The sequence below is a fragment of the Microcaecilia unicolor genome, chromosome 1 (assembly GCF_901765095.1).
Source record: "Microcaecilia unicolor chromosome 1, aMicUni1.1, whole genome shotgun sequence".
NCBI classification, from domain to species: Eukaryota; Metazoa; Chordata; class Amphibia; order Gymnophiona; family Siphonopidae; genus Microcaecilia; species Microcaecilia unicolor.
This window is the reverse complement of record NC_044031.1, coordinates 557,000,257-557,013,104: the sequence shown is the minus strand read 5'-3', so window position 1 is coordinate 557,013,104 and position 12,848 is coordinate 557,000,257. Positions and strand designations below refer to the sequence as shown.

Here is a 12,848-nt window from a genome sequence, read left to right as displayed (position 1 = left end):
CACCCTAGGGGGCACTTCTAAAAATTAAAAAATATACACAAATAGCTCCCAGGTGCATAGCTCCCTTACCTTGGGTGCTGGGCCCCCCAAATCCCCCCCAAAACCCACTCCCCTCAACTCTACACCATTACCATAGCCCTTATGGATGAAGGGGGGCACCTAGATGTGGGTACAGTGGATTTTGGGGGGGGGGGGGTTTGGAGGACTCAATAGCACCACAAGTGTAACAGGTAGGGGGGGGGGTATGGACCTGGGTCTGCCTGCCTGAAGTCCACTGCACCCATTAAAAACAGCTCCAGGGACTTGCAAACTGCTGTCAGGGAGCTGGGTATGACATTTGAGGCTGGCATACAGGCTGGCAAAAAAAGGTTTTTATTTTTATTTTTTTAGTGCGGGAGGGGGTTGGTGACCACTGGGGGAGTACGGGGAGGTCATCCCCCATTCCCTTCAGTGGTCATCTGGTGAGTTGGGGCACCTTTTTGAGGCTTGGTCGTGAAAATAAAAGGATCAAGTAAACCCGGCTAAATACTGCTTAATGATGCTTTTTTTTTCCATTATCCGCGAACGCCGGCCATCTGGTAGCCACACCCATGCCCACCCATGTCCCGCCTTCGCTACGCAGCTGACACGCCCCTTGAACTTTCGCTGGAGCGGCGATGGGAAAGCGGTGATGGTGTCAAAAAAGCCGCTTTTGATTATACCTATTTCGCCACTTTTGAGAGATCGCCGGCCATCTCCCGATTTATGTCGGAAAATGGCTGGCGATCACTTTCGAAAATAAGCCTGCTACTGACCCAGAGGGCGGAGAGGGATATATATTTTCAGCATTTTAAACTGTTTAAATGGGGCAGCAAAGCAGGCAAATTACTAGCTAACTTGGTCAGGCTACCGCGCAAGCGGCAAGTTACCTCTACTATTAAAGATGACACGGGGAGGACATATACTAAAGAGTCACACATCATGCAGCAATTCGTTAAATTCTATAGCTCCCTGTACAAAGAAAGGGACTTTGACCCAGATACATGTGAGGCTTTCTTCCAAAACACACAGCTCCCAAGCCCAACGGAGGAACAGCTAGCCACTTTGAATGCCTCCATATCGGAAACGATCAGGCAGGGCATTAAATCTTTGAAGCTGACTAAGGCGCCAGGGCCAGATGGCTTTGGCCCAGAGTATTACCGTATTCTGGCTGACATGGTTGTGCCACCTTTGTGTGCATGGTTTAATGGGATAGTGGAAGAAGGTCTGAATCTACATCGTAATATGGCCCATATTGTACTCTTACCGAAGCCAGGTAAGGACCCGGCTCAGGTGGGTTCTTATTGCCCTATCACGCTCTTGAACCAGGATATCAAGTTCTTGGCAGCCATACTGGCTAGGCGCCTGAATGAGGTAACCCCCACCTTAGTGCATGAGGACCAAGTGGGCTTTGTACCAGGTCACTATGCTTCCATGAATATCGTATGGGCCATGTTGGCCATTCAGGAGCATAAGGGGAAGGGTAGCATGGAGGCCATTGTGGGCTTGGACATGAAAAAAGCCTATGATAGTATTTTGTGGCAATATTTATTTTGGACACTGGGACGTTTTAGTCTTTCGGGATCGTATGTATCTTGGATCAATGCTCTCTATACCCTTCCCATGGCACGGTTATTGGTGAATGGCAAACTAACAGATAGTTTTTTGTTACAAAGGGGACAAAGAAAAGGGTGCCCCCTCTCTCTGCTCCTTTTTTTTACTGACAATTGAGCCACTGGCTATAAAGATACGTAGTAGTGGAAACATTAAGGGGATAATGGTAGGGCGCAGGGAGCGTCGTTTAAACCTCTTTGCAGATGACATATTATTATATGTGGCAAATGCCCCTAGTGTCACAACTGTCAGGAATTGTGAGCCCTTGGACCAAAGCCAGAGCTTTGGCAGACAAATCACCTGGGCTGGCACAGGCAGGAATCAGAACAGACTGGACTAGGATAAACTAACAGACTCAACAAGGCAGAACAGAGGTAACTAAACACAATGAACACCACAAGAACCGGATCCAGACGAGGCAAGGAAAAGAAGGCAAAGGGCCAGAACTGGAACCCAGACATGGCAAGACTTGGAACTGGATTAAAACTGGGACTGGGACCCAGAAATGCAAGACCAGGCAAAACACAGAAGTAGATTAAAACTGGGTCCAGAAAATGGCAAGACAAGGACTGAATCCGGACAGGACTAGACTGAAAGAGACAAGACAAAGCACAACTAGACAGGCAAGACAAGGTAGTAGCTAGGCAACAAGAATAACAGAAACAAGAAAATAAATAAGGCAGGGACAGGATTCAGGATTCTCGAACAGGCTTGGCTGGAACAGGATTCAGGATTATCAAACAGGATTCAGGATTCTCAAACAGGCTTGGTTGGAACAGGATTCAAGATTCTCAAACAGGATTCAGGATTCTCGAACAGGTTTGGCTGGAACAGGATTCAGGATTCTCAAACAGGTTTGGCTGGAACAGGATTCAGTATTCTCAAACAGGCTTTGCTGGAACAGGATTCAGGATTCTCAAACAGGTTTCAGGATTCTCAAACAGGCTTGGCTGGAACAGGATTCTGGAACGGGCTTGGCTTGGCTGGAACAGGATTCTGGAACGGGCTTGGCTGGAACAGGATTCTGGAACATGCTTGTCTGAAACAGGATTCTGGAACAGGCTTGGCTTGGCTGGAACAGGCTTGGCTGGAACAGGATACTGAAAGGGATTTGGCTTGGCTTGACTGTAATAGGATTCTGGAACGGGCTTGGCTTGGCTGGAACAGGATACTGAAAGGGACTTGGCTTAGGAGGGAACTAGGACAGAACTAGCTCAAACATAGAGCAGGAGCAGAACCTGGCTCAAACACACACAGGAACAGAACTTGGCAGAAACAGAGCCCAAGAGCTAGGAAGCAAACATAGCAGGCAAAGGAATAAGCAGACTAGGGGAATGCAAACAAACAAAGAAGCAATGTGCTTACCAGCACCCACAGCTGAAAAGGGAAAGGCCAGACAGAATGAGCGGCAGCAGACACAGGTGCATAGCAGTGAAGTAATCAGGGACGATGCTGGCTTCTACAGACTCTCAGAATTAACAAACAAGAACTACACACACAGGAAACAGAACAGGGAAAACAGGAACAGAGCTTAACTATAGCAAGTGTCAAAAGCAGGGCTAGACTAAAAGCAGGAGCCAAGGGTAGAGTCAAACATATACAGACACCAAGGGCAGGGTGTGGCTGTAGAGCCAGACTTTCAGGATTAAGGTACAAAAGCAAACACACAGAAACAAAGCAAAGCACTGAAACACAAGACTCAAAAGAAACACAGAACAGACCTTCAGAAGCAAGATTCTCAGGAACAAAGCCAAGCAGGGAAATGATCTAAACAGGTAACACAAGATTATGAGACCTCTTGTAAAGGCAACGTAGGAAAGCTCCCTGGGTCCTTATAAAGGAGTAGGCTGATGATGTCACAAGTAGGAAATGAAGCAGAAGCAAGGAAACCAAAGCGAGGCTTGGTTTCAGGGACACCAAAGTGAGGCTTGGCTAACAGAAAGAACAACAACAGGAAATGAAGCAGAAGCAGGGAGACCAAAGCGAGGCTTGGCTTACAGGGAGAACAATAGGAAAAAAGGCAGACTGGAGAGATCACAGAGCTAGATACAGAGAAACAGCAGGTCTGAACATAAGGGCACGGCCACAACCGTGATACCTAGAGACCTGTTGAGGGCACTTTCCATAGTATGGGATTTTGGAGACCTATCGGGATTGAGGGTTAATTGCTCTAAATCGGAATTAATACCTTTTTTGGGACCTCCAGGGGATCCTGGATTTGTTGCACTGCCCATCCCTTCCTCTAGAGGCGCAATGCGATATTTGGGCATTTTCCTAAGTACAAATACATCAACATTCTATAAACGGAATGTGACTGAACCTTTGGAAATGGACTAGGCGGTCGTGTGACCTTGTTTCGATGTACAATCCACTCATTTATTTGGTGCGGAAAGGGGGCACGGATAGGTCACTAAAAGCTTTCCCTCAATAAAGATATAGGGGGTCTGGGTTTCCCTGATCTCTGTATGTATAATGTAGCGGCACTTATGCATTTCATTTTTGAAGGGATGGAAGGTTATTACCTTTTTTTGCCATGCGGTGGGTTGGAAGACTGGAGCTGCCCATAGTCTTTCATAAACTTACTCCACATGAGTTCTAGCAATAACCCTAAAATTGCATGCAAATTAGGATTCTTAAAGCCTATGAGGGGGGCATGGATTTGGTGGAGAGGGCATCAGCAGCACTCACCGGATGCCTCCACATTTCTAGGTATGGTGGGTAACGTGGCATTCCAGGCAGGTATGGGGTACTCGGTATTTACCAAGTGGAGCGAGAAGCGATGTAGGAGCTTGGGCCAATTACTTGTAAATGGAGAAGACTCCTTTGTTACTTTTGATCAAGTGAAGGAATGTTGGGTTCTCCCAAATAATAATATGCTGCAGTACCTCCAGGTTCAGCACTACTGATTCTCTCTGAGGGCTGGACATGGAGCTATGTGGACATGGGGCACCCTAGATAAGATTCTCTTCCGCATTCCCACTAAGTTGAACAGCCTCTCTATGTGGTATAAAATCCTAAAAATGAATATGCCCTTGGGTGATATGGAGAGGTTGGTAACTCAAAGGAATGAGGAGCTAGAGACTACGTATACAAGTCAAACGTTTGGAGCACTCTTCTTCACTTTACGTGAAATGGTTAAGGCAGCAGATTTACAGGAGACACAATATAAAATATTATACAGAGCCTACATCTCAAGGCAAAAGGGGTAACCATGGGACTTTGATGATCAGTGCAGCAGATGTCAGAGCGGGGGGGGGGGGGGGGGGGGGGGTGGGGAACACTTCTCCATTCTTTTTTAGAGTGCCCATCCCTATCACTGTGGAATGAGGCTTTCCAGGTGTTTAATACTGTTAACACAAAGAAAGCTAGACTGGTATTATGCCACTTTGCTCTTAAAATTGTTACTGGCCGCCCAAGGCCTTACACAACCATATAGGAGATTCCTGTATACTTCCTTATTGCTGATTCGGAGAACTATTCTGCAATTCTGGATATCTTCTGAGAGTATACCCAGTGAGGTATGGCTTGTAAAGATAAGGGAGATAAGCAAACATGAGAGTCAGATTTATTCCAAATCCTCAGACAGATAATCGACAGTATGCCCAATTATGGACACGTTGCTTAAATCTGATTACTTAGGGAGGGGAGGGAGAAGGGGAGGGAAGGGTTAGGATGGGGTATGAAGGGTGATTGAGTGGTTGTGTGGGTATGGATGCGGTATGCATGCTGTGATCTGGGGAGAAGAGAGGTGGGTCTGTTGAGTTGATTGAAGGGGCAGGGTATAATGAAAACTCAATGCGGAGTGCACTTTACACATTGCGCTCTAGTTGTGAACCATGTATCCAAGATCTTATGATACTGTTTAATGTTTATGCCACACACACTGTTATTTGTGGTCACATTCTGTATTGTGATTATGAAAAAAAAAAGATGGACTTGGGGAAAATCCACTGCTTATTTTTAGGATAAGCACCATAAAATGTATTCTACTGTTTTGGGATCTTGCCAGGTACTTGTGACCTAGATTGGCCACTGTTGGAAAGAGAATACTGGACTTGATGGACCTTTGGTCCACCCCAGTATGGCAACACTTATGTTCTTATAGGTGTGTGAGGATTCATGTTTTAACGTGTATAAAGTAGCACTTAAATGCATATTTTGCATAAACATTCAAATTCTAATTTCACATAGCTGGGATATAAATGTGCAAAACTGAAGAAAATGTAAATGGCAAGGGGCATGTTTTGGGCAAGACTAAGAAATGAACATTAATCCCTAGTTGAAAAGTGGAATCCTAACAGAACCCTGCTATCTAGGATGTCTATGTTTAAGAAAAGTGCTTCTATTGAGTAAAGCTCCACTACAGAAATTAGGGAAGGGTGCCCCCTTAATCCCCCAGTATATGATAGGCCATTCCCCAAGCCAAACTGGCAAGGGATACCGGTTATGTATGACAGCTTCCAAAAAATAAATATTTATGTTTCTCAAATGGCAAAGGAAATGTTTATGTTCAGGCATATTGAGATTTATTTTGCTATTCCAACAAACATTTGCATCCCAGCACATATGTGCTCATTTCAACCCATTGATATTTTAGATACTACTACTACTACTACTTAACATTTCTAGAGCGCTACTAGGGTTACGCAGCGCTGTACAATTTAACAAAGAGAGACAGTCCCTGCTCAAAGAGCTTATAATCTAATAGACAAGTGAACGGTCTAGATGTTTATATATCTAAAATGCATATTCAAGCTACACACAACCAGGTCATAAATGTCCATTTCTATATTTATTTTAGAAGAGGCTCTATATTGGGAGATTCTGTTCTACAGTATGAGTGGAACTTGAAATGCTCTGATCTGGATGTCTCAGTTCCTTGCTAAATACTGTTCCACATTAACCATGCTTCTTTTCTGTACTCCATCTCTCATAACCATTACCAATGCAAGTACACTAAAGAGACCTGCTTATTATAAAACCAGCACAGTTCAATATTTCAATTAAAATGAAAACTAAATGGTGTGGAAACATTGATGCCTTTCACTATGCAAAGCAGCACCTAGTACTGTCATTTTACAGTTAGTTAAAAAGAACACCAATTCACGGCAGCCATTTAAAAAAATCATTTCCCATGCTGGATTGATTGACAGTTGTCATAGAAACACAAAGAACATAGCGTAAGATACTGGTACAAACAATATAAATCTGCATTACATTGGTATGCTTCGCCTACCTCATCACCATCAAGTCAAGTGCCTAAACTCTTTAATATGAAAGTAAAGCATAAGACTACTGCTAGGGGTCATTGCCATCATTTTGAAGCTGGTGCAGGAGCAGAGGGGGACTGAGATCTCGCCCACCCATGGACACTAGACTACCAGGGATCATCTGTGGCTAAGTCCTGGGGGGTGGGTAGGAGGTCCAGTTCAGTGGGGGGAGGGAGGCAAGGGTAGATTTTGGTCAAGAGGAAGGAACATGGAGAGTGTTTAGGGGATCAGATTGGGGAGAGGGGTTCTGATGGGGAGGTTAGGAGCTGCGAGGGTTGTGATTGGAGGGTAATCTCTTTGGAGGAGCTTGATTGGGTGGTGGGGGTGGTCAAGGAATCAAGAAGGAACTTTGCCATGGGAAGCGGAGAGATGTGATCAGGGGTAGCCAGTAAGGTGCAGAAAGAAGGCAGCTTTTACTGCATCTTAAAGCTACCCACCCTTCCGTATTATTCCTATATTGGGAATACACATTTAGATTTGCAAAATAACAGTCCTACTGGTGTATGAGCCACAAATTGCACCTGTAGGTTGCCATTTTACATCTACACATGAAGGTGTGGGAACATGCACATGTATGTGTCTCTGCTTTCTATGTGAAAATTTTTCACCTTTTTTTGTGTTTCCTCTTGCAAAATGTTTATCGCTGCCTGAGCTAAGCATCTGTCCCTGCTGGAACCTATACATGTATTCCTGCTTGTATTTTGGAACAGGCTGTGTGTGGGGCAGATTCTGTTGTAAAATACTACTAGAATTCTACACTTGCTGTTCTAGATATGTACATTCCAACTTCTGAATACTATCTAAATTGTCATTCAAACTGTGCACATCATAAGACATCTGCATGGTTTATGTTTATTTTTATTAAAATTTGATGAATCTCCAAATTTTGGAAAACCAAGTCAAGATGATTTACAATGTATATACAACCCAAATAGATAGAAAAGAACACCATCATAATATAAAATAGAACACATTCTCACAGGAATAAGAACATAGGCATATGCCATACTGGGACAGACCAAAGGTCCATGAAGCCCAGTATCCTGTTTCCAATAGCGGCCAACCCAGGACAGAAATGAGAAGTATGGAGGGGCATTTTCAAAAGGGCATCCAAATTACAATTGGGATGTCCTGCTCATTAAGTTCCAAAAAATCTCACAGCCATTTTTGAACAGGAAATATGCTGGGGTTTCCTGTCTGAAAATATGTGAGACAATCCAAAATAAACAGCCATTTTACAAACTGAAATGTCTAAATTATGAATGAAAAAAAATTCAGGGACAAGGATGTCTGTCTGGCAGCTTTTTAACAGAAATGGCCACAGAGATGTCCTTGCAGAGCAGAGGGGAAGTCTAGTAGTCAGTGCAGTGGCACCCAGCTTCATATCCCCCTACAGCTGAAGTGGGAATTGAACCTGGATCCCCTAGTTTACAGTTCACTGCACTGACCACTAGGCTATTCATCAGACCTGCTTTCTGCTTTGCACAGAGTGCCCATAACTGATTCTGTCATAAAGCTTGGTATTCCTTTCCAGTTTCACTTTCAGGAGAGAAGGAGGGGGATAGCACCACTGGGGATTCATGAGGGGTCTTGTCTTAATCTTTTCAGTGGTCAGCTGTTCAGAGCAGGGACGTAGCTAGGTGGGGCCACAGGAGCCCTGGCCCCCGGCAAATTTCATCTGGGCCCCTGGTTTGGCTGGTGGGGGTCCCCAACCCCCGCCAGCTGAAGCCTTCTTCAGCTCCGATCTCCGCCCTGTTCTTCTTTCCTCTTGCTGACGTCTTCCTGTGCATGCTGACACTCCTTTACGTGAAACTGAGCATGATCCCTGCTAGCAAAGATATTTGTTTTTGCGAAGGGGGGGAGCAATGAGGCGGTGAGGGGGAGCTACAAGGAGGTGGGGGGGCAAGGCGGCGGGGCAGCAGACTAAAATGTGCCCCCGACCTCAGGCTCTGGCCCCCTCCCACCACAAGGTCTGGCTACGCCCCTGGCTCAGAGCACCTTTTTTGTACCCTAGACATGATTGAAACAGGTCTAAATAAAAATGTCCTTCTTTTTAGATTTGGACATTTCATCCTGTTTGATTATCGCTGCCCAATTTCCTAATTCTTGGCCTTCTCTAAACCCACCCACAACATGCCCCATTGCTATTTGGATGAACTGCAGTATAGAATATCCAAATTCTGCTGTTCCAAAATCGCAATTTGGATGTATCTGGCAGATGGACAGGGTTTTTTTTTGCCATTTTGAGACGTCCATGTGCTTTGCAAATGAGTACTATAGTAACCTAAGCATCAAATGTCCACTGCTGCTGGCTGCCCAATCAGGAATGGAAATATAAAAACAGATTACTCCATAGGTAGGTTGCTAAGAAAAAGACGGCACTATGCCTTGGAGATTCCCAGTAGCTTTTGAGGGATATGGAAGTATTAATATATGATCATTGTGGGGCCCTTTTACTAAGGCATGCTGAAAAATGGCTTGCGGTGGTGTAGACGCGTTTTGGGCACGCACAGAATCATTTTTCAGCACACCTGTAAAAAATGCCTTTTTAAATTTTTGCCAAAAATGGACGTGCGGAAAAATGAAAATTGCCGCGCATCCATTTTGGGTTTGAGACCTTACCACCAGCCATTGACCTAGTGGTAAGGTCTAATGCGGTAACTGAGCAATAATGGTCTGTGTGTGTAAAATGCCGATTACCACCCGCGCGCCAGAAATATTTTCCGGCGTGTGTAGTGGGCACACGTAAAAAATGAAATTACCGCATGGGCCACGTGGTAGCTGGGTGGTAACTCAGAATTGTCACGCGTAGGGAGCATGTAGGCTTAGTAAAAGGGCCCCTAAGTGAATGTAGTACAAACTAAGGCACCTACGATATTGTCAAGGAAGATAGATAATCTGGAACACCATTACATAAGGCCTTAAAAGCCAGAGTTAATACCTTGAATTGAACTCTAAACTGAATTGGAAGCCAATGAAATTTTAGAACAGAGGAGTAACATGATTATGAGACTTTGCTTTACAGAGAAAGCGAGCAGCTATATTCTGCAAGGATTGTAATTTTTTCAGGTTAGTTTGAGATGCGTCAGCATAGATCACATTATAGTAATCTATGCATGAACTGATATAAGTATGGTGAAGCGTATGTAGAACCTCACTATTAAGATAATTACAGACTGAATACAATTGACGTAAAGCATAAAAGCTTGAATATAAAACTGAGGATATTTGTTCAGAAAAAGTTAAATGAACATCAAGAGTGGCATCCAAGTAACAGAATGGATCAACTGTAGGCAAAGGTTTCCCACACAAAAATGGCACCAAAGATGGAAGGAGGGCATGATCAGTGATCCAACATGTTGTAATTTTTTCTGCATTAAGGATCAATCAATTGTCCTTTAGACATTAGTAACTTTGTCAAGGCGAGCCTGTAATAGATGAAGATCAATAACATCGTCTGCTTTTTTCTTCCTTACCCCGGCCCTTGGAACTCGCTCCCTCAGCACTTAAGGCTTGAAGACTCATATAAGTCTTTCCAAGTATTACTGAAAACTTATTTTTTCAATTTGGTTTTTGTCAATAGAGTTTTACTACTCTAACCTATGGGCTATTCAGTCTTCTCTGATCGATCTTTGAAATGACAAGGAAATGAAAATGTGACTACTTACTCTATATGGACAGAACCAAGTCATTATGATTTAAGTGGGTGTTTGTGTAAACGATGGCTGGTCTTGAGTGTGTGAGCTTTACTATCAAACTATGGCATTCCTGTTTTGTTGTTTGTTTTAATTGCCTTTGAACATTGTGAACTGTTTTGGTTTGATTACAAAGAAAATGATAAATCAAGTGAAAATAAACAATCAGTGTAGAAAGTCAAAAGGATATCAATTGTATAGAAATATTGCAGAGATGCCAAATGATTGAAATAGTGAAGAGGCTAAAAAAAATATTGAATAACAGAGGTGAAAGAACAGATCCTTGAGGAACATCACATGATACTGAAAAAAACAGATCACAAATTAGTAACTGTCAAAGAATGGTCTTTAAGGAATATAGTAACATAGTGACAGCAGATAAGACCTGAATGGTCCATCTAGTCTGCCCAACAGATTTAATCAACAATGAATGCGATATTATATACTTGATCATGGTCTTTCTTTGGTGTTTCTGGGACATAGACCATAGAAGTCACCTGGCTCTGTCCTTATGTTCCAACTAGTAGAGTTGCCGTCAAACCTCACTCCAGCCTATCCAAATCCGTCTTGTCATTTGTGGGACAGACTTTAAAAATCTGCCAGGCAGTGTACTCACGTTCCAAATTACTGTCGTAAAAGAAGGGAATGACTCACTAAATCAAATGCTGCTGATAAGTCTAATGAGGCTAGTAAAGCAATTGATTCCTTGTCTAGGTTGCTGTGGATTTTGCTACTCAAAGAAGCTAAACTAGTTTCCAGTATGAAATCTTGATTGTCCTAGGTGTAATATATGAGTGGATTCCACATATGAAAGAAGCTGGTTGAAAACAATTTTTCCATCAGTTTTGAAAGGAAAGATAAATTTTAAATAGAGAGGTAATTAATTGGGGAAACAAGATCATCTGTAGGTTTCTTCAAAATTGGATGGACCAAAGATGTGGCAATGAGAAGTAATTTGATGAGCTAATGGAAGAATCCCTAAGGTAGAAACTGTTAGCCAATTTGGGAGAATAGATTCCAAAGAGGAAGAGGACATATTCATTGAGAAAAGTAATTTCTTTAGGGGCCCTTGTACTAAAGGGTAGCCATGCGGCAACCCGGAACTACTGCCGGCCAAGGTGGGTGTCGGCAGTAGTTCTGCCCCCAGTGTACTACTTCCATGGAGGGTTACCTAGCGATAATCGTGCAGTGTTGCACGCTGCCCAGTTACCATTGGGTTAGCGTGGGAGACAACCCGGGTCGGCAGTAGTTATGCCCCCCAGTGCACTACTTCCGTGGGGGGTTACCTAGCAGTAATCGGGCAGTGCTGAACGCTGCCCAGTCACCATCGGGTTAGCGCAGGAGACTTTACCGCCACCTCAATGGGTGGCGGTCAGTGCTCCCCCCCCCCCAAAATGGCCAGACAGGAAGTGCAAACTTACCGCATAGACATTTCATTTTTGGCTATTTTCACCTGCTGTGGAAAAAGGGGCCCTGGTGCATGGCAAAAACGGCTACCGCCTCTAGCGCAGTTCCCCTTTTACCACAGCTTTGTAAAAGGACCCCTTAATGAATCCAAACACATATAAAGACACTGAGATACATTCCAGTCTTAACATCACAAAATAAATAATAAAATCACATAAAACAAAATAGACAGTAATTCCTAACATCCTAGATATCCCTTTTAAAAGCCTGACCAAAAATATGCTTTCAATAATCAATGAAAAGTAAGAATATCCTTCTTAGGCCACAAATAACTAAGAATAAGGGAGATAATATTCAGCCCGCAATGGTATGTAACTTGTAAACCACTTCCAGCCATGGGCTGAACTAACCCCTGGATATTCAATGCCAGGGAATGCTTGGCTCGCAGAACTGAATAACCAGGTATGACCCAAAAGTTAACCAGGCCCTGGCTGATAAAGCACTGTGTAAAGCTCTCATTTACATTATAATAATCCGCATGGCTATCAAACTCAATGAGCAAATAAGTGCACAGATCATAAGAATATATACATATCCTTAAAGCTTTGAAACACCATAAACATTGAAGAGAAAATCATAAATATATTTACATAATACATTGATCCATTGTCTATTCCTGAACATAGATCACAATAACAAGATTTCTAATAATTTAAAAAAAAGGTAAGATTTAAGCATTTTATCTTATCTCCTTCAACAATAAATTCCACACCTCTGTGGCAAGATAGGAAAACCCCACAACATGAACCGATTTATAAATTACTCCCTTACAACTAGGAAAGTG

At 43.3% G+C, this 12,848-nt stretch overlaps 1 protein-coding gene across 36 annotated transcripts in view; it reads right to left on the bottom strand.

Moving 5' to 3' along the window:
* The window catches only part of RIMS2 (regulating synaptic membrane exocytosis 2), a 1,685,778-nt gene that overhangs the window by 189,381 nt on the left and 1,483,549 nt on the right, over positions 1-12,848 (bottom strand). The gene's annotated exons all lie outside the window — the stretch shown is intronic.